The sequence below is a fragment of the Symphalangus syndactylus genome, chromosome 20 (genome assembly GCF_028878055.3).
Source record: "Symphalangus syndactylus isolate Jambi chromosome 20, NHGRI_mSymSyn1-v2.1_pri, whole genome shotgun sequence".
NCBI classification, from domain to species: Eukaryota; Metazoa; Chordata; class Mammalia; order Primates; family Hylobatidae; genus Symphalangus; species Symphalangus syndactylus.
Genome location: NC_072442.2, coordinates 41,049,397 through 41,076,157, shown reverse-complemented (window position 1 = coordinate 41,076,157; position 26,761 = coordinate 41,049,397). Strand labels below are relative to the sequence as shown.

Here is a 26,761-nt window from a genome sequence, read left to right as displayed (position 1 = left end):
TAGGGATTAAAATGTCAGCTTTATTGCTAGTCCAGATGGACTGGAGGATGTGGCTAAGACCCAAGGCCCAAATGAGCTTTCCATGTCTTCTCCTCTGACTTGAACTCACTCATCCACCACGGCAGAGCAGCTGGACTATTGAAGTCCTCCCAAGCAAGGGCTGGACCCACCCTGGTGCTCATTGCCTGGAGGAGGCAGGAGCAGAGAGAGAACATGCTGCTTGCAGTCAGGTCAGTCCCAGAGAGAGAGCCGGGAACAGGCTGAGCCATGCACACTTGATACCCTTTTCCCAAGGACACCAACCCAAGAGGTCCCTCCTCCTCTCACAGAGAGGAACCAGTGAAGATTGTACTGAGAAAATCAGAAAGTTTCTTCCCAATTCTTCCAAGAGGTTGTCAGTTCCTGTTTTATGGGCTGATAGGAGAATGGGGAGGGGAGACAGTTGCCTCCTTAACAGAGCCTTGAATTCACTCAATACCTTTTCATAGAATCTGAAAACTTCTGTGTTACAAGAAGCAGCTCTGAGGTGAAAGGTTGTATCGATTGAAAGTGAATTTGCTGCAAATAACAGAAAATTGAGATCAGTAACTTAAACTAAAAAGGGACATATTTTTCTAATGCAACAGGAAATTCAGAGGGGGGCAGATCTGGGCTGGGTCATGCTCCATGATGGTGCCAGGGAGCAAGACTCCTGCCTTTCTGCTCCACCATCCTTAGAAAGTGGCTTTTGTCTTCACACTTTTAAGATTGCTCCTCCACATCTAGGCATCCTGTCTACATTCCAGACAAGGCAGGGAGGACAAAGGGACAGCTAAGTCTGTCCCTTTTTATCAGGAAACTGACAGTTTTTCCAGAAACTCTATTCAGTAAATGTGTGTTTTCATCTCGTGGGCCGAAACTGTGTCACTTGCCCCACTCTCTGAAAGGGAGTCCATGAAATTTAACTTTGAACTTGGCAAAATTGGATTCTTTTCAATAAAGGAAAAAGAATGAATATTGGGTAGCAGAATGACCTGCCACAAAGGGCACAAAATGGTGAAAGAAAATAGAAAATATTGTCCAAAAAGTGTTTTTTAAAAAAAGATGTGGACAATTGTTTTTGCAAACATTCAAGAAGGAGATTATTCCCTGTGCAAACACTTTCAGAGAATAAAAAGGTAGAAAACTTAGTTCATCTTACAATGCTGGCATAACTCTGATACCTAAACGTAATAACAGAAAACACACACTAAATAAACAAATTAATTAAAACTACATACCAAGCTAACTTATAAGCTGACAAAAATTCCATGTTTTTCTCATTCTTGGTTTCTCCTTTGTTTTACTGCTGCACATCTCTATTGCTGTTTTTTTTCCAGCAGCATTACCACAAGGAGTCTATAGGAAGTAAACTTCCTTAGTCCTCATGTGTCTTAAAGTGTCTTTGATCTGCCCTCTTAACCAGTAAACAGTTTAGCTAGGTATTGAATTCTAATTTGAAAATCAGTCTCTCTCAGAACTTGGAAGAGATTGCATCATTGTCTCTTGGCATCCAATGCTGCTAGTGAGAAGTCTGAAGCCTTTCTGATTTTCATTCCTTTATAGGTGATTTTTTTCTCTCTGGAAACTTTTAGCATCTTCTCATTTTCCGAAGTATTCTGAAATGTCTGATTCTTGTGTATTTTTTATGCTGGGGGCTTGATGAATCCTGTTATTCTGAAGGCTGGAGTGTTTTGTGTCTAAAAAATTCTGTTCAGTCATTTATTTGAAAATTCTCTCCCTTGATTTCTCTCTTCTCTCTGAAATCTTTATAAATCAAACATGGACCTCCTGTATTTATTTTTTATGTCTCATATATTATCTAATAAAATTCTGTTTCTTTACCCTTTTGCTTTATTTTCTGAGAGATTACCTTGACCTTAACTTTCAACATTTCCAATAAATTTTAATTACATTTTCTATGTCTGGGGCTTTTGTGTTCTCTAATTGTTTCTTTTTTCATATCACTACTCATGTTTTATAGATTCACTGTCTTCTTGAATTCTTTTTTTAAGTTCTGTTCTACGTATGAATTGTCTTTGTTTCCTCAGAGGTCTTATTTTCACTTTGTTTATCTTAGTCTCTCTATTTCATATTTCAGGCTTCCTCAAATAGCTTCTGGCTTATGGTTGTCCATTCATATTTAAGAATAAAGCAGTAGAAAAGTTTCCTGGAAGCTCTGTATACATGGATAAGAGGAGATGAATGGCAGGCTTTGTTTCCACGTAAACTGATCTTTATGCCTTGAGATTTCTAAATGTCAGCCTGCAATGTGCCTTGCTCTCAGATGCCACCTTAAAACCCAGCTATCCTAGTCTTCCTCAGGCAGTTTAATTTCTTTAAAGAAGAAATTAGGGGAAGGAGCAAAATGAGGGACAGAGCACACATCTGCTGGCTGAACAGTTTGCATATAAGAGTCAGGGAAGTTAACTGTTCCATTTTTAGACTTCCAATTAAGCTGCCCCTTTTCAGCCACATATCCCTTTCCCACCCTCCATTGCACCTAGCACATCCAAGTCCTGAGCTTCTCTGGGCCTCTGCAGGTGGGTCAGCTCCCTCTTTGGCTGCAAACCCAGCCATGTGCATTCCACACTGCAGCTTCCTCTGTCCTGCTTACTCAGTCATCATTCCCCATCGAACCACTTCTCCAGAAATTTGTTGGGATTTCTCTTGTCCACAGGTGCCCCCTCCCAATTCAAATTCTCCTTTGGAAGCATTGATATGTTTATTATTTATTACAAAGACATTTCTGGAAGAGGTAAAGATAAGCCCATGTGCATTTAGTCAACCGTCTTGGATTGAAAGTCCCACTGACCTTGTAATGAAGGCTGGTGCGCATGGGTGTGTGCTTTTACATGGACAGACCTGAGCAGACTGTGCAGTCCTTCTAATCAATGACACATTTACAAGAAACTCAAAAATATGCACAGAGATGGAAGGAAAGCTTTTTTTTGTTACATAACACATTTCAGTGTCTGTTGATTATAATATATTTTAAATATGAAACTAAAATTATACGTGTCCCTAAAGCACCTCCTCAGAACCCTAAAAATTTTGTAGAATATACTGGGAAAACCACTGGCATGATTAAAAAAAAAAAGAGCATGGAGTTTGGAGTCAAACAAACCTGATTCAAATCCTGGTTCAACCATCTGTTCTCTCCAAATGTTAGTTCCCGCATCAGTACCTACCTTCTCAGATTGCTGTGAGGATTAAGTGAGATAATACATACACAGAGCACCTAGCACAGAATCCAGTGATTAGTAGGTGCTCAATAAATGCTCATTGCTATTCCTCCTTCCCACTCCATACCAGACTACTCACCACGCCCCACCTCGTTCATGCTATTTCCACCTCCTCTCTTCTGTACCTCTTGGGTCTCTACTTGTTCTTCAAGGTTCAAATCAAACATCCCCATATTCACAAAGTCTTCTCCAACCTTCCAGAAGAGTAACTGCTCTTTCTTCTGTGTTCCCCTGACACCTGTTCACACCTCTGCTGTAGTTCAAATCTCTCTGCAACAAAGAGAGCTTTGCACACACTTGTCCCTCTAGTAGAGAGGGATTCTTTAAAGGGAGTGTCTTGATCTGATTCCTCATATTTCCTCTGCACCCAGTCCTATAGCTAGCATATAGTGGGCAATCAATAAGTATTGGAGTCTAATTGAGTTGCAGCAAACTGAACTGGATTATGAAGATCCCAAACCCACTGCCAGGCAGAGATATGAAAGCCAAGCTATCATGGCCGGGCATGGTGGCTTACGCCTGTGATCTCAGCCCTCTGGGAGGCCGAGGCAGGTGGGTCACTTGAGGTCAGGAGTTTGAGACCAGCCTGGCCAATATGGTGAAACCCCATCTCTACTAAAAATACAAAAATTAGCCCAGCATGGTGGCATGCACCTGTAATCCCAGCTACTTGGAAGGCTGAGGCAGGAGAAATCACTAGAGCCCGGAAGGTGGAGGTTGCAATGAGCTGAGATCGCACCACTGCAATCCAGCCTGGGCAACAGAGTAAGACCCTGTCTCAAAAAAATAAAAAAGAAAGAAAGAAAAAGAGAAAGAGAGGAAGGAAGGAAGGACGGACGGAAGGAAGGAAGGGAGGGAGGGAGGGAGGGAGGGAAGGAGGGAAAAGGGAAGGGAGAGAGGGAGGGAGGGAGGAAGAAAGGAAGCCAAGCTATGACTCAGACAGATTCTAACTTGTCCACAACGCACTCTGTTCCTTTCTTGCAGGAGCTTCTGAGCTGCTGTCATGACCTCTGTAGCCAACCCTGCCACTTTGCCAAACACAAGTAAACACGTTCCACTCCACGAGACAGATCCTTGGTTTGGCTTGGCCCTTGCCCCACCCCATGAGACAGAGTCAGAGGAAGAAAGACAGTTAGACCAGACAGAGCTCACCTGGAATTCTGAGAACCCACTGGGTGGGGATGGAATTATTCATTCTCTAGAATCACGTTTAGCTGCGGGGCAGGGCTGGGGCAGGATGCTTTCTCTGTTCTTCTCTTTAGCCCCTTGGGCAGCACAAGTCAGAAGAAAACACCTCAGGTCTTGAGCTCTGCCTTCTTCCTCCCTCTACCTTCACCTCCCACCCAGGCAGAGTTAGGCCCATTAGTCAGACAAATATGGAGCTAAGACACAATCTGTGAGCAGGATCCTGTTCTCAGGCCTCGAGCAGAGCCAAAGGGAGGAAGAGCATCACCCACACTGGGAGTCGCAGGTCTATTGAAGAAAGCAGGACGGGAAGAATCCCTTTCCTCAAGGAGCTTCTCATCTAATACGGCGGGGGGTGGGAGGGTAGGGAAACAAAATAGAGTCCCAGGCTTCAGGTCGCTCCCAGGCTGATGTGATCCCACCCACACTCAGGAAACACCGAGTCCAATACGGGAGACAGTACACGTGCACACAAGTGTCATCCAAATTGAGAGGATACAGCACCAGTCACTGTGCCTACTGTGTCCCTACTGTGTGCTAAGCATGTTACGTAGGGGTATCACTTATAAGGCCGTCACGCAAATGGTCCAGTCTGAAAGCTGTGTTATCATCAAGGATGGCAACCAGGCTGGGCGCAGTAGCTCATGCCTGTAATCCCAGCACTTTGGGAGGCTAAGGCAGGAAGATCACTTGAAGCCAGGAGTTTGAGACCACCCCTGGGCAATATAACAAGACCCTGTCACTACAAAAAAGATTGGCTGCAGTGAGCTATGATCTCACCACTGCATCACTCTAGCCTAAGTGACAGAGCAAGACCCCATCTCAAAGAAAAAAAAAAAAAAGAGAGAGAGAGGGAGAGGAGAGAGAGAATAGCAACCAAAAAATAATAATTTCACAATAACTCTGTTTACTTGAATTTCTTAAACTTGACTACAAAGATTCATGGATCATAGCGATGCTTCTCAAATCTCCTTTCTCCCACCCACTCTCTTCCCTCGCCCATTACAGCTGCTCAAACCTCCCTCCTCCCTCAGTCTTGCTGCCGATCCTTCTTCCCTCTCTCTTTCTCCTCCCAGTTCTACATCGCCTATGCCTAAGGACTATTCCAATAAATCAGCACCTTTCTTAGACAGTAAGGGAGGCGCGCGCGCGCACACACACACACACACACACAATTCAAATAGGCCAAGTCAGGATTTTCTCTGATGAGCAGAGAGAAGGGAGAGACTGGGATGGAACACTTACCCCCCAGATGGCTTTCCTCCTGCCACACACACATTATCTCATTTGATCCTCACAACCACCATATAAGGTTGATGCTATTGTCCCTATTCTACCTATGAAAAAACTGAGATTAGCAAGTAATGCTTGACCCAGGCCATGCCATTAGTTAGCAGTGGAGCAGGGACTTGAACCCATGTCTGCTGAAAGGACAAATATCCTTGTTCCTGGCAGGGTGTCCAGAGTGAAGGAGTTGGGTGACTCAGGGCTTGGAGGGAGTGCTTTGTGGAAAGCAATCTTCAGGGTGTGGTGAATTCTTCTTCAATACCTCAGGATATGTATGTGTTTGTGTCTGTGGGCGTCTGGGGACGGGGGTGATCTGACCACAGGGAGTTCTTCTCAGCCATGCTCCACTTCCTGCAGAGTGGGAAAACATTCCCTGTGGAGCCATTCATCCTGGGGCAGCTCAGGAAGGACTGCGAGGGCACCCTCCACAGCGGGGAGGATACCTGGGGACTCTCCCTGGGGGTCAGAGTGGAGCAGGGAACTCCAGAAGCCCGAAGGCAGGAGACTCCTGGGGGCCAGGCTGAGAGTATGATTCGCTCACGGCATCTTGTTACAGGAACAGGAAGATTCCGTCTCCTTAGAGCCTCCCTTCAGCAACATGAAGCTGGAAGGGCAGAGTGTGGCCCCATTTTACAAGTAAGAAAACTGAGTCCCAAAGGAGTTCCTCCACTGTAGAGGAGACAGGGCTAGGCCTCAACACAGACCCTCTGACATCCCGCCACGCCCCACACACAGCCTAGGCTGCCAGGAGGACTTCACAGCCCTGCATCCCACCTCCACTTCCCCCGGCCCATCCCAAACAGTGCCTCCTTCTCTCCTTCCTGAGGCCACCAAGCGACTCTTGTCCCTGGACTTTGAGTCCTTCGGGCAGACCCAGAGGAACCTGTCCTGTCCGCTGTGTCCTGCTGGGGTCTGGCAGGAGAAGACACTGTGTGAATGGAGGGATGCAGGCGGCAATAGACAGGCTGGGGTAAGAGAGGGAGTGCTGGGCAGGAGGCCTCATGACGCCTTCCCACTCCACCACAAACCAGTACCCTGGGTGATCTTGGGGAAGCCGCCCTCCCTCTCTGTGTCTCCCTCCTTCATTGCATAGGAGGGGGTGGGGAAACATCGGGCTGCATAGAACCCAGGTAGGGTGTGCAGGAGGATGGAGAGGGCTGGACGGCTAGGGCACTGACCCCCTCCCTCAGTGCCCACCTCCACCAGCACCCCCTCCAACTGGATTAGCCTTGACCTACCTGTTGTATTAGTCTGCACTTACTGGTAAGCTTCTGTTTGAAGAAAGGATTCTGGCATCCACCTTCTTTCTTACAAATACCTCTGTATGGCGTCTGTTCATAATCCTGTTCTGTTGATTGTTATTAAATAAGGATTTTCCTGTAAGTTTAGGAGGAGGCTCCAGAGTAAGGGGTGGGAATGGGCTGGGGGATTCACTGCTTCACTACTCCTGGATCCCCCCACCCTGCTATTGGTACTGGAAGTATTCAACACGTGGCTTCCCTTTGAGACCACCTCCATGGGACACCTCCCCTGACCCTCACCCCCCAAATATGTAAACCTTCTGAGCTTGTTGCCTATTTTACCCCAGTGGTTCTGCCCAATTTGTTTTTTTGTTTTTTTCTTCAATATGGAGTCTCACTCTGTTGCCCAGGCTGGAGTGCAGTGGTGCCCTCTTGGCTCACTGCAACCTCTGCCTCCTGGGTTCAAGTGATTCTCCTGCCTCAGCCTCCCAAGTAGCTGGGATTACAGGTGCACGCCTCCACACCTGGCTAATTTTTGCATTTTTAGTAGAGACGGGTTTTCGCCATGTCAGCCAGGCTGGTCTCGAACTCCTGACCACCTGTGGGTGATCTGCCCACCACGGCCTCCCACAGTGCTGGGATTACAGGTGTGAGCCATCACGCCCGACCGGCTCTGACCAATCTGGATGCGATTCCCAAGAGCTTGTTCCTCAGTCCTTCCAGAAGGGAGTGTGTGTGGGATATTTCTGAGGCCCTCAAAGGCACAGGCTGCCCCCAGTGCCCTCTGATCTTCCCGTAGTCCCTCCTGCTTCCCTGGGTCTTAGTTGGTCTTTTTGCTTCACCCACACCTTGAAGCCTGTGGAGCTGCTCCCAGCTGTCAAGGACTCCACTTAGAATGCCTGTTAGAGATCAACTGTTTTTCTCTTCCCCTAAACTCTGCTGGCTTCTTTAAAGCTCTACAGTTCCGTGCTACACCATCCAAAGTCTGAGAGTGCTGGGATGCAGGGGGCAGGTGGGGGGAGCCGGCGTCCTATTCTCCCAAGAGCCCCTTGATGTGATCTTAGGAGGTTGGGTGGACACCAAAGTGTAGTGAGACCAGAGCAAGGAAAGGCTCCTGCTTCAGGTCCCAGCTCACATTGGAGAGGGTCCTCCCCTTGGCAGGAAGGCAGGGACTGGAGTAGGTGACTGTGAGCTCCCAGCCCTGAGGACCAGCCATGGTCCCAGATGCCCTGGTGCTGGTCAGCAGAGTCTCTTTCCATCTGAACTTCTGCTGACTAGAAGGCAGCTCTTACCCTCTCTGTGCAGTTCTGCTGCGGGTCTATAAAGCAGACCCAGGAGCCCAGGCGGGGGGCAGAGGAGGGAGCCAGACGCTGTCAGGAGACGGCACTGCTGTCAGTGCTCCCAGGAGTCAGGAAAGCCAGGCTGGAGAGCACAAGCTGATCTCCATGAGCCCCCAGCAGTCCTTTAAACCTGGCCCAATTTCCAGTTACAGCAGAGAGTACGCCCTGGGGCTCTTTGGATGAAATGGACAGAGTGGGCTCTGATGGGGAAGCACCCTCAGGGACTATGTATACTCCCCACAACCAGGGTGTGAAGCCCTCTAGACAGTCCTCAGCAGCAGAAAAGTAGTTGGGGAGGCAGCTGGAGCCCCATAAACCCACCCCACAACCTGCCACTCCATATAACAGGAGGATCCCTCAGAGCCCTTTGAGGGGCAGAGGGGTGGCGGGAGGGTGGCTGGCAACAAGCCTGTGGGTGAGAAACCCTCCTCAAGGCCTCGGAGGAGCCCTAATCACCAAGCAAAGAAATATCCCTGCCCTGCCCTCAGGGAGCTCCCACTCCAAGGGGGAGACCCAGGCCTTACTTGGGGATGGGGATGCGGGGATAGGGGTGGGGGCTCAGGCTTGCTCACTGAGACACCCCAGGGAAGGGCGCAGGCCTGCAGGTGGAAGGCGGAGACTCTGTGAGTAAGCAGGTTTACAGAGGAATGCACTTCCAAGGAGAGTGAGTCAGAGGCAGGAAGAGGAGAGTTGAGAGCCCAGTCTGGATGCCACCCTTACCTGACCTACAAGGCTCGGCTGCCCCAGGCACTTGGGGAGACCCCTGTTCCCTCTCACACTCTCAGCCCTACTATAGGCCCCGGTGAAATGCAGGCAAGATCCCTGTAGCCAAAAGTCCTACAAATGATGGTGAGGAGTCAGGGAGGAGACCCTAATGAATCCTCTCCCAGCGCCCCGTTTTCTCTTCTGCCTGGAACTCAAACAGTATTTGCAGGAAAGCACCCACTGAAGGTGCCCCTTCTTCCTCTGGGCATGCACTCCAAGACGCATGCTTGCTATTGGAACCTCCCTGAGCACTTTGCACTTTCAGCCTGGCCAATCTGCCTCCAACTTGCACTCCCAGAAAGACTGAGATCTGCCTAAAGGCAGAACCCGCCTGGCTCTCTGGTCCTTAGAGTCATGGTGTTTAAAAGTGTTGAATGGACAAATTCAACTCTACTGTATTGGACTATATTGGACTGTACTTACTAAGTACTGTATTTCTCAAAGCCAGTCGTGTGCCTGTATCTCCACCACCACCACCCTAGGCTCCTGCCCTCTGCACTTGATCAGCTCCCCAACCCTTTAGCCATACCACACCCAGAGGATCTTTCAAAACACAATGTCTTGGGAGGATTGCTGGATCCCAGGAGGTCAAGGCTACAGTGAGCTATGATCGTGACACTGCACTCCAGCCTGGGCGACAGAGCAAGACCTTGTCTCAAAAATAAACCAAAACAGGGCTGAGCACTGTGGCTCACTGCTGTAATCCCAGCACTTTAGGAGGCCGAGATGGGCAGATCACGAGGTCAGGAGATTGAGACCATCCTGGCTAACAGGGTGAAGCCCCGTCTCTACTAAAAATACAAAAAAATTAGCTGGGTATGGTGGCATGTGCCTGTACTCCCAGCTACTCAGGAGGCTGAGGCAGGAGAATCCTTGAACCCAGGAGGCGGAGATTGCAGTGAGCCGAGATAGCACCACTGCACTCCAGCCTGGGCGACAGAGCGAGACTCTGTCTCAAAAATAAATAAATAAAAATAAAAATAAATAATCAAAAACAAATAAAAAAACAACAAACACAATGTCACCACGCTTCTACAAACGTTCTGTTGCTTCCCACTGTTCTCAAGGTAAATCCAAAACCTCTAAGCTGGTGCACTGGGGCTGGCCCCCAGGTGCCTCTCTGGCCTCCTTGTTGTAAATCCTTCTGTCTTTGTCCACCAGCTGCACTGAGTTTTCTTCAGCTCCTCAACAGGACCGCTATCACTCACTCCTACCCTAGGACCTTTGCACCTGCAGTCTCTTCCATCTGCAAGTTCTTTCTCTCTCCTTTACCCTTTTTGCCTGGCTAGCTTCGATTGTATTCAGATCTTGGATTAATTGAGGCAGCTCTCCCTGATCCCCTATAGGCATGTCCCTTGTTACACATTCTCAAGGCAACCTTGACTTTTCCTTCATAGCCTCTTTCACAGTCCATAATTAGACATCTGCATGGTTATTTCATCAATGTCTACCCTCCATCCTCATCCCCCATCCTGTCCCAAAGACCATCAACAGGATGTGGACCGATGCCCAGCCCCAGCCCTAGCACCTGCCCCCCAGGAGGCTGGAATCAGAAGGACACACCTGACCCAGAAAGGCCCCACACCCCAGGAGCCTGAGATCTGGGAAGTACTTGGCCCAAAAGGGCAGCCCCACCCTGTGCTGCCAAAGTTGCAAGAGGAAGAAGTGGGGCTCTGGGTATACTTACCTAAAAAGAGAAAGCTGAGGAATGTTTGGAGAGAGAGATAAGATGGCCAGAAAGCAGGAAATGAGCTGCAGATAGCTGTTGGCTGAGGCAGGGCAGTTTAGAATTAAGGCTGCAGATCAAAGCCACAGGAAGTGGGCTGGTATTTTTCGGTAACAGCAAAATCTGATAGAAGCCACACTTTCCTGTCTGGGTGGGGCAGACAATTCATTCACTCATTCATACATATTTGTTCCTATCATATGGTCATTCAACAAATATTGATTAGCACCTTTCTGGGTGCCAGACACCCAGAAAGGATTGAGGGATTGTCCCTGGGGGACAGCAGTGAGTACAAGTGAATTAAGTCCCTACTCTCCTGAATTTGCAGGCATCTACCTTGTTGTCTAGACCTTTTCCCAACTGCCAGCCTATAGTCCATTTAGTGAGTCACAGCCAGCATTTTTTTAAATGCAATACCGAATGGGATAGAAAATTGTCAGTGTAGCCCACGCAGTAAGGATAAGCATTCAGTTATACATGTATTACGTGAACTGGGTCCTGGCATAAAATGTATTTCTTCCCGTGGTTCACACAGAAAAGTTTGAGAAACATCAGTCTAAGCATTATTTAAATAATTCCAAGGCTGGGCATGGTGGCTCACACCTGTAATCCCAGCACTTTGGGAGGCTGAGGCAGGTGGATCACCTAAGGTCAGGAGTTCGAGACCATCCTGGCCAACACGGTGAAACCCCATCTCTACTAAAAATACAAAAAAAACAAAAATTAGCTGGGCGTGGTGGTGCACGCCGGTAATCCCAGCTACTCAGGAGGCTGAGGTAGGAGAATCGCTTGAACCCAGGAGGCGGAAGTTGCAGTGAGCGGAGATCGCACCATTGCACTCCAGCCTGGGCAACAAGAGCAAAACTTCACCTTAAAAAAAATAAATAAATAAATAACCTAAGTCAATGATAGGGAGCATGAAGAAATATACAGAGTGCTACAGGAGGTTAGAACAGTAGGGCCCCAACTGGTCTGGGCTGGGGACGGTGGTCAGGGACATCTTTGCTGCGGAGAGGATGCCTGAGCGAGAAGGGGGCGGGGAGGGGGAAATGGAGGAGTGCTAAGGGAAGGATGGGGGAGGAGGTGTGAACTAGTACTGTGTCAAGAGGATGGCTTGGCGAAGGAGCAGTCAGGCAGAGACCCGCATGTGCCACACGTGCCATCGGGGAGGAAAGCACATGGAAAATTGAAGAGGAAGAGGAGGAGAGGCCTGAGTGACTGCAGTTCAGAGGGTAGAGGAGAGGGTGGTGGGACGTGGAGGTGGAGAGGTGAGAAGGAGCCTTGTGAAGCTTATTGAACAGTTGGGTCTCGATCCGACAAGCAATGAGAAGCCACTGGTGGGTTTATTCATTCATATATCCAACAACCGCTTGCTGAGGAATCCCTTCCCCTGGCATCCTGGTGCTGGAGACACAGAGATGAAAACACCCTGAAGCCACTTCCAGGCCAGTTGAGAGTCAAGACATGCTGGAAACATGAAGAAGCAATCAAGACAGGAAGCAGTCAATGCAGACGGGTGTCCTACTGAAGGAAACCAGTGTGTTAGAACGGGTTCCCCAGAAGCAGACTCTGAGATAAGGATGAGCATGAGATTCATTGACTTGGCAGGTGATCCCAGGAAGCACTGTAGGGAAATGGAAGAGTGACGTAGAAAGAGGGAGGAAGCCAATGGAGGAGGACGGACAAGCACCTGTGGGCAACTGGGAACTCAAACGCAATCCCACTGGAAGCCCCTGGGAGATGGCAGAACACACCTACGGGAGGGGAAGATGGAGTTTTCATCATCCAATTCTCATCTGTCACTGGCTGAAGGCTGCTTCTGGAGTCATCAACTCCACGGCACTCCTAGCCTGTCCCATGTACAGGACAGACAGCCTGCTTCTGTCTGCAAAGAAGGCCTCTGGCAGAATTGCAGGGATGCAGGCAGAAGCCTCAGCATGCAGGGGAATGGCGAATGCCAACGGTGGATGCACAGGGCACCAAAGTCATCCTGTGCAGCTTCCAGAGCATTCTGTGGCCCCTTAACTCATCTGCATTTGATGTAGGATGATGAGCCCCAAATATCAAACTACAGCCCTAACTTTTCTTTTGGCCTCCAAATCTTTATATCAACTCTCCCTCAGACATCTCACTTTGGATGTCCCATGAGCACCTCAAATCATCAGGTCCCCAAACTTAATGCATATGCATCTCCATCCTCACCATTAAACCTACACACCTCCCGTTTCCCTACTGGGATGGATGGTGCCCCAATTACCCAGTCACTCAAGCCCAAACCAGCTAAGCACAATCCCTCAATCCTGTTACTTTTCTCACTGCCCAGCCTTAGGGTGCCTCCCCTACCCCACCCCATCTCACCCAGATCACGGTATCAGCTTTCGGGGTGTCCTCCCCACCCCCATCATGCCCTCCATGGGGCAGCCCAGGCAGACTTGCCAACACACAGATCTGGTTGTGTCCATCCCCTGCTTGAAATCCTTCATGCCTCCCAATGCCTCGCCAGCCTAACACCCACCATCATTGCCACCGTGCCACTTTGTATTATCCAGCTCTTCCAAGTTATTCCACATTTCCCTGCCACATGTTCATTCTTTTGCACTTGCTGAGTCTGCTGCTTTTTGTTTGTTTATTCAGACAGGATCTCACTCTGTCACCCAGGCTTGAGTGCAGTGGCACCATCATAACTCATTGCAGCCTCAAATTCCTGGGCTCAAGGGATCCTCCTGCCTCAGCCTCCCAAGTAGCTAGGACTACAGATGTGCACCACTGCACCCAACCTGAACCCACTTTCTAAACTCAATGACCTCTGCTTTTGTCCACCTGGCAAATAACTCTTCTCATTGTATCTCAGCCCTGCCTCCTCTAGCAAGTGGGAGCACGGAGGTCCTGATTCCCTCCGTGCTCCCACTGTGCTGCTCACCTCCTCTGCAGAGCAAGGACATCATGAAATAGTCATCATTAAACTGCAGGTCTGCCTTCTCCACTAGACTGTGAGCTCCTCCTTGAGAACACGGACATTATTTTATTTTTGTTTCCCCAGCACCTTAGCACAGAGCCTGCTCCCAGGAATCCCTCCACATATGAAGTGACTAGGCTAAGGTGACCCCACGGGACAGTGTCTGAACCACGATGGCACTCATTCCCACCTTCTCTCCTTCTGCTGGATAGAGCCACCTAGTACAGGTGACACGTGCCTGTTAAGGTGAGGGACAAAATAGAGCAGTGCTTTGTCTACCAACATGGCACTCCTGAACCCTCCCAGCAGGGTTATAATAGCGGGGACAGGGTGCACCAAACCATCAGTGGCCTTTCAGGTTGGACGCATGGTCACACCAACAGACAGGTGTGGAACCTGGGCAGAGCAAGGAGATTCTGTCCCACTGGGCACTAAAGACAGCCTTGGCCTCAGGGACCCTGGATTCTACCCATGTGGGCCAACTGGCCAGAGAGCATCCGGAGCTAGATCTGCTATCTTCCTGGGTGATAAAAGTCAGGAAGATCTTCTAGATCTTCATTTGAGGAGCCTATTTTTCAGGGCAGTTTAATTCCACGTTGTTTGTTCCCTGCTCTGCAGACGCCTAGGAATTCTGTGCCAGGAACCAAGCTGAGAAACTCAGCTGAGGAAACCATGGGAATCTCATTTGAAGATTCAAATGGAAAAGCTGCTTCTCCTCTCTGAGCCTCAGTTTCCCCATTTGTAAAATGGTAACTTGTACCCAAGTCCATTCCAGCTCAAAAATACTATGATTCTTTTCTTAACTAGGAGGAGTTAAGGGGAAGAAAACTATTATTTCAACTGTGATCTCACCAAGGAACAAGTCTAAGGACTGAGTCGGGGGCCAGTGGCATGGTGTGGAGCACTCAGCATTTGGGGATGGCCACCCTCTGCCCAGCCTCTCCCCTGGTACCTGTTACTCTCCTTTCTTGATTTCCTTGTCTGTAAAAGAGAATGATGGCAGCCACACCAGAGGACCACTGTAAGGAGAAATGCAATGTATTATATAAAGTGCCTGGAGCAGGCCGGGCATGGTGGCTCATGCCTGTAATCCCAGCACTTTGGGAGGCCGAGGCGAGCGGATCATGAGGTCAGGAGATTGAGACCATCCTGGCTAGCAGAAACCCAGTCTCTACTAAATATACAAAAAAAATTAGCCGGGCATGGTGGTGGGCGCCTGTAGTCCCAGCTACTTGGGAGGCTGAGGCAGGAGAATGGCGTGAAACCCAGGAGGCAGAGCTTGCAGTGAGCTGAGATTGAGCCACTGCACTCCAGCCAGGGTGGCAGACCGAGACTCTGTCTCAAAAGAAAAAAAAAGTGCCTGCAGCAGTCCTTGACCCATAGCTGATATCGTTCTCGACGTAGTTTCCTATCCCTGGGTAACAAGTGCTGGGTGCCCCCCCAGCTCAGCTTGCAGAGCCTGGAGACCAGAACACTCTACTCTCATTCACCGCCTCCGTCCACCCCAATCCGTGGCTTCCCTCCCCGTGAAGCTCAGCTCCTTGCCCGAGTTGGTCCAAAGGCCAGGGTGGCCAGGTGAGCGTGGTTAGCCACAGGCATGACCACCCAAGACCCCATGACCCGAGTAGCAAGCCTGAATCCACACCAAGGCCTGGGGACCAAGTCCAGTGCTTTTGTCACAAAACAGCAGACCCCATGTGATGCAGGCCCAAGGGCTCACTGCCTACTCGCTGTCCAGCCATCTCCCTCTGTCCCCAGGTGACCCCATTGCATTCCTGTGGTTTGGGGTTTGCTGGTGTGGCGGCAGCGACTGAAGTCTTGGCACCCTCCCACCAGTGAGTGGGGAGGGGGCTCCAGGGGCCAAATTCCTCTTCAAATGAGATTCCCGTGGTTTCCTCAGCTGAGTTCCTCAGCTCGGTTCCTGGCACAGAACTCCGAGGCGTCTGCAGAGCAGAGAACAAACAATGTGGAATTAAATTTCTCTGGAAAATAGGCTCCGCAAGTGAAGAGCTAAGCATCTCTTTGGGCTTGGGTCCGATTGCTCTGCCCCATGCCAGGATGGACTCCCTCCGCCCTCCAGGCACGGCGGTTGAGCAAGTCCAACCCCTTCCCCCCACCCACCACCTCTCCCCACTGTCGGACCTCAGAGCTGTCACCAGAGACGGGCTTTGGCTTTTCCCAGACTCTGCTGAGGCACCCTGACCAGAGACAGCTGGGATCCTCAAAATAGGAGCGTCTTCCTGGGATGGGGTCACACCAGCTCCAGCTCTGTCTGATGTTGCTGCCACCGCCAGGCAGGATTCAAGATCAGGTTGCAAAGACTAGGGGACATGGTGAGGCAGACTGTCTCCCTGGGTCCCCAAGCCTCAGGGACATATTCTAAAGTGACAAACCCCAAGAGGCATGGAGGAGAAAAAGACAAAGAGGTAAAGTCACCAGCTGACCTCTCCCAAGACCCAGCCCAACACCATCTTAGATCTTGGCAGGAAAGGCCCCTGGACATATGGTTTATCCGTGCAATGGAATGTTATTCTGCCTTAAAAAGGAATGAGCTGCTGAAATGCGCTCCAGCGTGGAGGAACCTGAAGTCATTATACTAAGTGAAAAAAGCCAGACACAAAAGGCTGCATAGTGTGTGACTCCATTTATATCAACTATCCAGAATAGGTAAAGCCATAAAGACAGAATGCAGATTAGTGGTTGCCAGGGCCTGGAGGAGAGGGAGATGGGAATGACTGCTTAATGGGTATAGAGTTTCCTTTTGGGGCTATAAAAATGTTCTGGACCGAAATAGAGGTGGTGGTTGCACAACATTGTGAATGTATTAAATTCACAATGGTGAATTTGATGTCATACATATTTTACTACAATAAAAGGACAAAATGGAAGGCCCTTGGCCTGGGTCCCCGGCTGTAGAGGAATTCTGTTCTGGCCACCCCCATGGAATGAAGTCTGTGGGTCCAAGTGGATGTACCCACCAGAACCACAGCCTCCCTTCTAGACCATGCATTGCCCATGGAGGACCATGGTATTCCTGCCCATGCAGCCCTGAAACTCTTCTCCAGGTTAATTTCCCCAGGGCAAGTCACACCCTGGGCCCAAGGGACAGCTGTTTGAAGGAGAGCGGTTAGAATTTGGCTTCTCCAGGCTCTTCTGTCCCCCCACTTCTGGTGCAGGATGAAGCCAGGAATGAGAAGATAAGAAGGACTAGATCACCAGCGAGGGCCTGGGATCCAGGGGCCAGCCCTCCCCAGGCATCTACCTCCTGGCACAGAACTCCTAGTTGTCAGAGAATTATGAATTTGACCCTGGCCTTCACAGTCATTATAAAAAAAAAAAATCAAGGTAGATGGATAGAACATATTTTATTAACAGTTTGCAAGCTTGACTTATGACTTCTGAATATTTAGACTTATGGTATGTATTCATCTTCTACTTCTATATAAAAAATGACCACAGATTTAGTGGCTTAAAACAACACCCATTTATTAACTCACAGTTAACACATGGCTCCAGAGATGCCGTGTGCAAAGGGCTGCATCACGTTGTCAGTGACAATAAGCCAAGCCCCAGAAGGGAAGACAAGGGTGGGCATGCCGCGGTGGGGCCAGGGAAGTATGAGAGCACAGCATGTCCTCTTACTCAGCCGCCAGGCTCAGCAGGAGGCTTGACTCATCCCATGAGCTCACCTTGGGCCTAGGGCCATGCAGGATCGCACACAAGCTGGCCGGGGATGCCCTTCTCCTGGCCAGCGCCTGGACAGACAGTCCGGCAGCTTGGGTCATTGCTGCACAGGTACCGATGCCTCCAAGAGCAGCCCTGCACTTCCCCTCCTCCGAGAACAGTGAGAGGTCCAGGAGGGCAAGCCCAAAGACAGCAGTGCCCAGCCCCCCGCCTGTTTTTGGGCACAGATGGCTGATTTTCTTTTCAGATCTAACTGAGGTGTACAAATCAGCAAATTATGGCCCAAAGCCAAGAACAAATTCCTTGGTTCTGAGAGGCCCACATAACTTACCCCTGGTCACGGCGATCTAGACTTGGTCTGAGAGGCCTGGCTCTGACGTGAGGAATGAAGGGAGTGGGGAAAGAAAGGAGCATTCTAATCAGAACCACACCTGCTCTTGGGCTCACCTGGTGCTGCTCCCCAGAGAGCATAGAGCTGAGCAGATGTTGAGGTTCCGGCCCTGAGTCCAGGGAGACAGGTATTCCTAGGGCCACAGGACCCTATGCAGGGGTGGGGCTTGCACAGGCTACACTGCCTCACCTCCACATCCACACTGTCAGGGTCCAGGGAGGATCGTGGAAGTCAAGGACCTGAGTTTCAGTCTGGCATTATCACCCCATTGGCAATGGGGCCCATAGGCAACCCCCACACTAAGCCTCAGCTCACCTGTCAGTCCAGTGAAGTTGCACATATATACTCCAAAAGTACCGCGGAATGTGGAAAGAAAATGTTAGAATTCATATACATGTATTTGTATCTAAAAGTAAGAAAGAGGGAGGGTGCAGTGGCTCATGCCTGTGATCCCAACGCTTTGGGAGGCCAAGGCAGGAGGATTGTTTGAGTCCAGGAGTTCAAGACCAGCCTGGGCACCATAGTGAGACCCCCATCTCTACAAAAGTAAAAAAAGGAATAAATTTTTTTTAAAGAAAGAAAGAGGCCGGGCACGGTGGCTCAAGCCTGTAATCCCAGCACTTTGGGAGGCCGAGGAGGGCGGATCACCTGAGGTCAGGAGTTCAAGACCAGCCTGGCCAACATGGCAAAACCACATCTACTAAAAAATACAAAAATTAGCCAGGCGTGGTGGCAGGCGCCTGTAATCCCAGCTACTCAGGAAGCTGAGGCAGGGAGAATTGCTCGAACCTGGGAGCTGCAGGTTGCAGTGAGCCAAGATCACACCACTGCACTCCAGCCTGGGTGACAGAGTGAGACTCTCTCAAAAAACAAAAACAAAAGCAAAGAAAGAGAGAGAGAGAAAAGGAAGGAAGGAGAGAGAGAGAAAGAAGGAAGGAAGGAGGGAAGGAAGGAAGGAAGGAAGGAAGGAAGGAAGGAAGGAAGGAAGGAAAGGAAGGAAGACAGAGAGAGGGAGGGAGGGAGGGAGGGAGTAAGGGGCTGGGCGTGGTGGCTCACGCCTGTAATCCCAGCACTTTGGGAGGCCAAGGTGGGTGGATCACAAGGTCAGGAGATCGAGACCATCCTGGCCAACATGGTGAAACCCCATCTCTACTAAAAATACAAAAAATGAGCCAAGCGTGGTGGCGGGCACCTGTAGTCCCAGCTACTCAGGAGGCTGAGGCAGGAGAATGGCGTGAACCCGGGAGGCGGAGCTTGCAGTGAGCCGAGATCACACCACTGCACTCCAGCCTGGGCGACAGAGCAAGAGTCCATCTCAAAAAAAAAAAAGAAAATAAATAAAGAAATAAAGAAATAAATAAATAAATACATTCAGGTCAACTAATATTTAACATACAGATTGACCCAGGCACCCTCACTCGGTCTGTTTGTCGGCCAATTGTGTCCCCTGAATTAGTCACTCCATCAGGCAGAGAACTTGAGGGCCATACTCTGGCTCACTTTCAGTGTGTTGTGACATATTGATGTCTGCATATTCCCAGTTGATACTGCCTGATTCAAACTAAATTAGCCCTCCTGCAAAAAAAAAAAAAAAAAAAAAAAAAAAAGGATAAATAGCCTAAAAAGATTTCTGCAAAGAAACAGCAAAACAAATAGCAGAAGATCGCCTCATTTGCCATATCACAAAGGAAGAACAAGTATTGCCTATTGAGTGCTACAGTAGAGATTTCCAAAAATGAAATCTCTTTTCATCAGGATAAAGGTGAAGTTCAGCCAAGTTATCAAGGAAGCAACTGTGGGGGAAGGAAAAGAATATGACAGAGCATTTGAAAATAAGGTTTGAAAGTGTTCCTATTGTTACATGATTTCGTGGCTGAAAACCTCATGTGTTCCCAAGATCTTTCATATCTGCCCTTCAAACAACAAACTAAAAAAGAAATGTTTAATTTGCTTAAAAATCTTCTAAATGAAGAGTTTGAGTGGGTTTAAAATCCATTTGCTGAAAGTATTAAAATGCAACATATTCCAATTTCTTTGCAAGAACAACTGATTGACATGAGAGAAGATGGAAATTTGCAAGCCAATTTTGAACAAAACCTTTGCATAATTGGTGGATGAAATTGAAAATTGAAAATTAATGTCATGATTTAATGAGCTGAGCCCACAATGCACCCCATCCGTCTGGATCTAGGTATCTTCGTGAGGCCTTCTTTTCAGCTGTGACAGCCATTAAAACTGAATATTGAAATAAACTGAATTTAGAATGAGACATTCAAATCACTGTTCCACAAAGTGTTTTCAGATTTCACAAACCAGGATTTTCAAAAATAAACAAGCATATTCAATCACGTTGCTCTCATTGTGAGAACAAAAGGGTTTTAATTAAATGAAATGCCATAAAATTACTTTTAAATATATCATTGAAAAAGATTCAATGTATTTTTTCTTCATTTTTATTTAAAATTTTAGAATGTATATAATATAGTTTATACATATACGTATAATGAGCATAACATATTTTATAATGTACATATATTTTTATAATATAAACACTAATATATTTATGTATATATAGCTCATGTATATAATTTGTAAAGTTCCATGTACGTAATGTTTTTGGTTTTTTTTTGAGATGGAGTCTAGCTCTGTCATCCAGGCTAGAGTGCAGTGGCACGATCTTGGCTCACTGCAACCTCTACCTCCTGGGTTCAAGCAATCCTCCCACCTCAGTCTCCCAAGTAGCTGGGATTACAAGCGTGCACCACCACATCCAGCTAATTCTTATATTTTTAGTAGAGATGGGGTTTCACCATATTGGCCAGGCTGGTCTTGAACTCCTGACCTCAAGTGATCCACCCACCTCAGTCTCCCAAAGTGCTGGGATTATAGGCGTGAGCCACCATACCTGGCCTATATATCTGTAATTTATAAACAAATCGTTATTAGGGTGCCTGCTCAACATTTTTTACCAATGGGATGCGTGAACAACAGTTTGAGTCTGAGGATGCGGCAGTGCCTGAGGGGCCCTCCAGTCTGGGGTTGGAGAACGCATGGGGCCACCCTGACCTGGATGTAAGCCTTCATAACAAAGATGTTCTTGAATTGGGCTTTACCTGCCCTGCAGAGGCAAGCCATTGACTAGAGCTTCAGGCATGTGCGTGTTATTATTATTATTTTGAAATAGGGTCTCACTCTGTCACCCAGGCTGGAATGCAGTGGCACCATCATGGCTCACTGCAGCCTCAGCCTACCTGGGCTCAGGTGATCCTCCCACCTCAGCCTCCCAAGTAGCTGGGACTACAGACAGGCACCACCATTCCCAGCTAATTTTTTTTTTTTAAGAGATACGAGGGTTTCACCATGTTGCCCAGGCTGGTCTCAAACTCTTGAGGCTCAGATCCCTCTGCCTCAGCCTCCCCAAGTATTGGAATTACAGGTGTGAGCCACTGCGCCCGGCCAGGCATGTGCATTTTATAGCTAGGGGGGTCAGAGGTCCAAAAGCATAAGACCTGAGAGCAGCCCCATTGGAAAGACCATCATCTCCTCCCCTGGAAAAAGAAGGACCTCTCTCTCCACCGCTCCTCACCCCTCCTACGCAACAGGAGAAAGAAAACTTTCCTCCCGCTCAGAGGGACTTCAGAGGCCCTAAAAGGGTAACTCTCTTTCCTGGAGTATCACAGTAAATTGGCAATGGAGATTAAGTGTGAATTCAGACACCCAGAGCGCCAGTGCCGATCTTTTACCTGCTCTGTTCTCTCTTGATCCCGAGCCTGGTTTTTGGTTACCAAAATTCTCACTATCCTCTGTACTGTGAAGTCCTCCCTGCTATTCATTTTAGATTTGCATGTTGCAAATAAAGCCTAGAATGCTCAGGAGGCTAAACACTCAAAGTCAGTTATCTGCCCCATTGAGGCAAAGAACATCTCTCTCCAATCTTTTGGGTCTGTCTTAACCCCAAAGAAGAGGGACTGCCAGAGAGAAGTGAAGTCTGCACCTCTGCTACCTTCTCAGGGGGCTCAGCACCTCCCTGAAGCAACAGGACCTCCCTAAGGCACACATATGTTCATGTCATTCCCTCCCTGACCTTGCCCTGCTTAAAGCCTCCCCGTGTATCTCCACTGCCCACCACAGAAAATTCCCACTGCTCAGGCCAGTCTATACCCTGGCGCCACCCATTTGCATCAGTCACCTGCAGGAAACAGAAGCCACACTAGCTAGTGTAAGCAGAGAGGAATTTCATGCAGTATTCTGTCCTTAGAAAATGATCAAGAGGGTTAGAGGAGCAAGCTGCACTGCAGGAATAGCTCCCAGGACACAGGGGCCAAGCAACCCACCTGGGAGTCTTGCCCTCTGGTACCATCAGGAGAGTAAGGAATCAGAAGTGGCCGGGCACAGTGGCCCACGCCTGTAATCCCAGCACTTTGGGAGGCCAAGGCAGACGGATGACTTGAGGTCAGTAGTTCCAGACCAGCCTGGCAACATGGCGAAACCCCACCTCTACTAAAAATACAAAAAAAAAAAAAAAAAAAAAAAATCCGGGCATGGTGGCGCACACCTGTAGTCCAAGCTCCTGGAGAGGCTGAGGTAGGAGAATCACTTGAACCCAGGAGGTGGAGGTTGCAGTATGAGCTGAGATCGTGCCACTGCACTCCAGCCTGGGCAACAGAGTAAGACTCCATCTAAGAAAAAAAAAAAAAAGAAAGAATCAGGAGCCGCTCAGGGTCTGTGGACTTCAAGAACCATCATCATAACTGATTCAGGAAGTTGTTTTGGCAACAAGCTCTTGATGCCCACAAAGCTGAACACTGGATGTTAGAAAGCAGCTGCTAAAAAAAATACCCAGTGTCAAGCTGGGCACGGTGGCTCAGGCCTGTAATCCCAGCAACTCGGGAGGCTGAGGTGGGAGGATCAGTTGAGGCCAAGAGTTTGAGACCAACATGGACAACATAGTGAGACTTCCATCTCTACAAAAAAGTTAAAAGCTTAGCTGGGTGTGGTGGCATGTGCCTATAGTCCCAGCTACTCAGGAGGCTGAAGCAAGAGGATTGCTTGAGCCTGGGAGTTCGAGGCTGCAGTGAACTGTGACGGTACCACTGCACTTCAGCCTGAGAAACAAAGCAAACAAACTTTCTTTATTTTATTTCTCAAAATAAAGAAAATAAAAGGGAAGTAAAGGGAGATTAGACAGACAGAAGAGGAGAAGGAGATGTGAAGACAGAGACTGAGACCAGAGTGATGCGGCCACAAGCCCAGGAATTCCACGACAGCCACCAGAAATTTGAAGAGGCAAGGAATGGATTCTCCCTTTCAGTCCCTGAAAGGAGCATGGCTCTGTGCAATTTCAGGCTCCAGACTGTGACAGAATAAATGTTTGTTGTTTTAAGGCATCAGGTTTGTGGTAATTTGTTACAATAGTCTCGAGAAACTAATAAAACACATCTTAAAAAGTAAAAAGAAGCAGAGGAAATTTATTTTAATGTTTTTATTTAACCCAGTATCTATAAAACAGCATCATTTCCACACACAATCAATATAAAAAATTACCGAGCCAGCATGGTGGCTCACGACTGTAATCCCAGCCCTTTGGGAGGCTGAGGTGGGAGAATAGCTTGAAGCCAGGAGTTTGAGACCAGCCTGGGCACCATAATGTTACTGCATTTCTGAAAAAAAAAAAAATTATTCAATTACTATTGAGATATTTCATATAATTTTTCATACTGAGTCTTTAAAATCTGAATTGTATTTTGCGCCCACAGCACATCTCTGTTTAGACTAGCCACATTTCAGGCACTCGGTATCCACACGCGACTAACGCTGCCAGAAGATGGCTCAGCTCCAGCCTTTTGTAGGCCTCTTGGTTGCACCAGGCTGAGATTTGGGGGCCTTTCTGTCTATGAGTCATACTCCCACACGAACAGTGTGCTCCTTGCGGGCAGGAGCCTTGTCCCATTCATCTCTATATCCTAACATCTGATGCAGGGGCACTCAATAAACAGTTGTTTTTTGTTTATTGTTTGTTTGTTTGTTTTAGATGGAATCTCACTCTGACACCCAGGCTGGAGTATAGTGGTATAATCTTGGCTCACTGCAACCTCCACCTCTCCTGCCTCAGCCTCCCGAATGGCTGGGATTACAGGTGCCCACCACCATGCCCGGCTAGTTTTTGTGGTTTTAGTAGAGACGGGATTTCACCATGTTGGCCAGGCTGGTCTCGAACTCCTGATCTCAGGCGATCGGCCCACCTCAGCCTCCCAAAGTGCTGGGATTACAGGCGTGACCCACCACACCCAGCCAAATAAATGTATTTTGAATGAATGAGTAATGTGGGTTCTCTACAAGAAAAAAACTCAGTCAGAAATTACATTTCTTAGTTTCTTTTTTTTTTTTTTTTTTTTTTTTTTTTTGAGATGGAGTCTCGCTCTGTCACCCAGGCTGGAGTGCAGTGGCGCGATCTTGGCTCACTGCAAGCTCTACCTCCCGGGTTCACGCCATTCTCCTGCCTCAGCCTCCCGAGTAGCTGGGACTACAGGCACCCGCCACCACGCCTGGCTCATTTTTTGTATTTTTAGTAGAGACAGGGTTTCACCATGTTAGCCAAGATGGTCTCAATCTCCTGACCTCGTGATCCACCCACCTTGGCCTCCCAAAGTGCTGGGATTACAGGCATGAGCCACTGTGCCCAGTCATTTCTTAGTTTCTTTAACTGATTTTCCCTCTCCCTTAGTGAGACAGGTGAAGAATACATCAAAATATAGGCTGGACTTTTTTTTTTAATCTACTTGGAATCCCTTCTCAGAAGAGTAGATGTAGGACAAGGTGCCCCCATCAGCTAGGGAAATAGTGTATTTTGAGGTTGAAAAGAAATGCTGTGAATAGGCCTACATCTAGCAAAGAAATTGAATTAATGATTAATAACCTTCCAAAATAGAAAGCACCAGGACCAGACAGTTTTACTGGTGAAATCTACCAAACATTTGGGGAAGAAATAAGACCACTTCTCTACAACCTCTTTCAGAAGATAGAAGCAGAAAGAACACTTCCCAACTCACTTTATGAGGCCAGCATTGCTGAAACCAGAGATATTACAAAAGAAAACTAGACACCAATATCACTCATGAACATAGACGCAAAAATCCTCAACAAAATGTTAGAAAATTGAACCCAACAGTGTATTAGAAGAATTATACAGACCCAGGCATAGTGGTACATGTCTGTAATCCCAGCTACTCCAAAATCTGAAGTGGGAAGATTACTTGAGTCCAGGAGGTTGAGACCAGCCTGGGCAACATAGCAAGACCTCATCTCAAAAAAAAAAAAAAAAAAAAGAATTATATACCATGACTAGGGGTTTCATCCCAGGTATGCAAGGAGGGTTCAACATTCAAAAGTCAATTAATGTAATCTATCACATCCATAGGCTAAAGAAAAAATGTCATATCTATGGATGTATAAAGAAATGCCATTCCATCCATCCCTTGATGATCATGGCAAAGGGTGGTGACGTGGTGTTGGGCAGGGTTTGTGAGGTAGCTGGGGCTGAAATCACTGTCCTGAGACCATCTTAAGCTAAAGGAAGCAGCTGGGTGTGAAACAAAAGAGCCAATCTGCCAAGAAAGACCATAACCCCAAGGTAGGGGTCTGTAAGGCTGGAGGGCCCCCTGGCCCTGAAGAACCACTGCAGAGGCTATCCATACCAGCCCCAGGGGAGATGGCCAGGGTTACCCCGGAGTTGCCACAGTCTCAGCCCAACACTACACCCTACTGTAACCTGCTCCTTCCACTCAAGAAACTCACCAGTTGCCCCGCCCACTCTCCCAAAATCCTGAGCCACAGCTTCATGCGGGAAGCCGCCATGTGCAGTGACATCCACTCCAGGGCAGAAGCACCACATTTTTCATCCAAAGACATAATTGCTCACCAAGCCATTTGCCAACAAGGCCGCATGGACACCTAGGGACACCTTTTATGTCACCATCAGGAAAGGGCACCTTATATAACTTTCCATAGCTTTGCTCACCAGCCTCCCATGCACTAGCTCACCATGCCTCAGTGAAACCCCAGGGCATCAAAAACTGTAAGGCCAGAAACCCTTCCACTGGGCATAATGGGGGCATGGGGCAACCCACCCCTGAGATTAGCCTACTGGGATCACCATGAGTCCCTGGGCTGGAGACTTCGCCAGTTCCCTCACTTCAGACCAGCGCCCCCAGACCAGGCTCTGCCATCAGTGTCCTTCCCTCACCGTGTCTGAGCACCCCCTTACAACGTTCTAGGACCCCTGGCCCCTCTAGAACAGGGAGAGAGTTGGAACCATGGAGAAGGAGCTATCAGACCAGACTTCTGGGCTTCCTGATCTCACCCTCCAATGTCCTCCCCTCAGGGAACTTCCACCCTGGGGCACAGACCAGATGAAGAACAGAGATAGCCCATGAGTGAAGGAACAGCTACAAGCCCCTTCTCAAAGCCCTCCAGACACTTCAGCCTCCTGTCCTTGAGTTAGAGGCCCCATCCCAGGCTAGAGTCGTTACTGTAAAAGGAGAGAAAGAAGACAAGCTCGTGCCTAGCCTTACTTCCAGTGGGCCCCTACCCTGTGTCTGTCCCAGCGTGACCCAGCACAAAGGGGGGCTGCAGAGGGTTTCCTGCCCACTGGCATTCTGCTTTGTCAAGGCCCTTACTCTCTGCCAGCTCTGCCAACCCATGGCCTCTGCCCCAGGCAGCACCTGAGGAGTGCCCACTGCACACCTTGATCCTAGCTATGCCCTGTACAAGCAAGGACTCCCTGGCCATGTTGTGCCACGAGAAGCCCAAGCAGGAACTTGGGAGCCCCTCACACACACCCAGACCCAAAACCCACCACCCAGTGCTTCCCTTCCTGCTGCCTGTGCCAGCCCCACCTGAGCTCATTGGACCCAGCAGGGGTGGG

At 48.6% G+C, this 26,761-nt stretch overlaps 1 long non-coding RNA gene across 1 annotated transcript; it reads right to left on the bottom strand.

Annotated features, from left to right (window-relative positions):
* LOC134735362 (uncharacterized) lies at nucleotides 1-10,873 on the bottom strand. The gene is made up of 4 exons (XR_010118398.1): nucleotides 10,769-10,873; nucleotides 6,974-7,083; nucleotides 3,343-3,533; nucleotides 1-558 (listed from the first exon to the last, which is right to left on the bottom strand). It is a non-coding gene; the product is annotated as an uncharacterized lncRNA (long non-coding RNA).
* Between the last annotated feature and the right edge of the window lie 15,888 nt (nucleotides 10,874-26,761).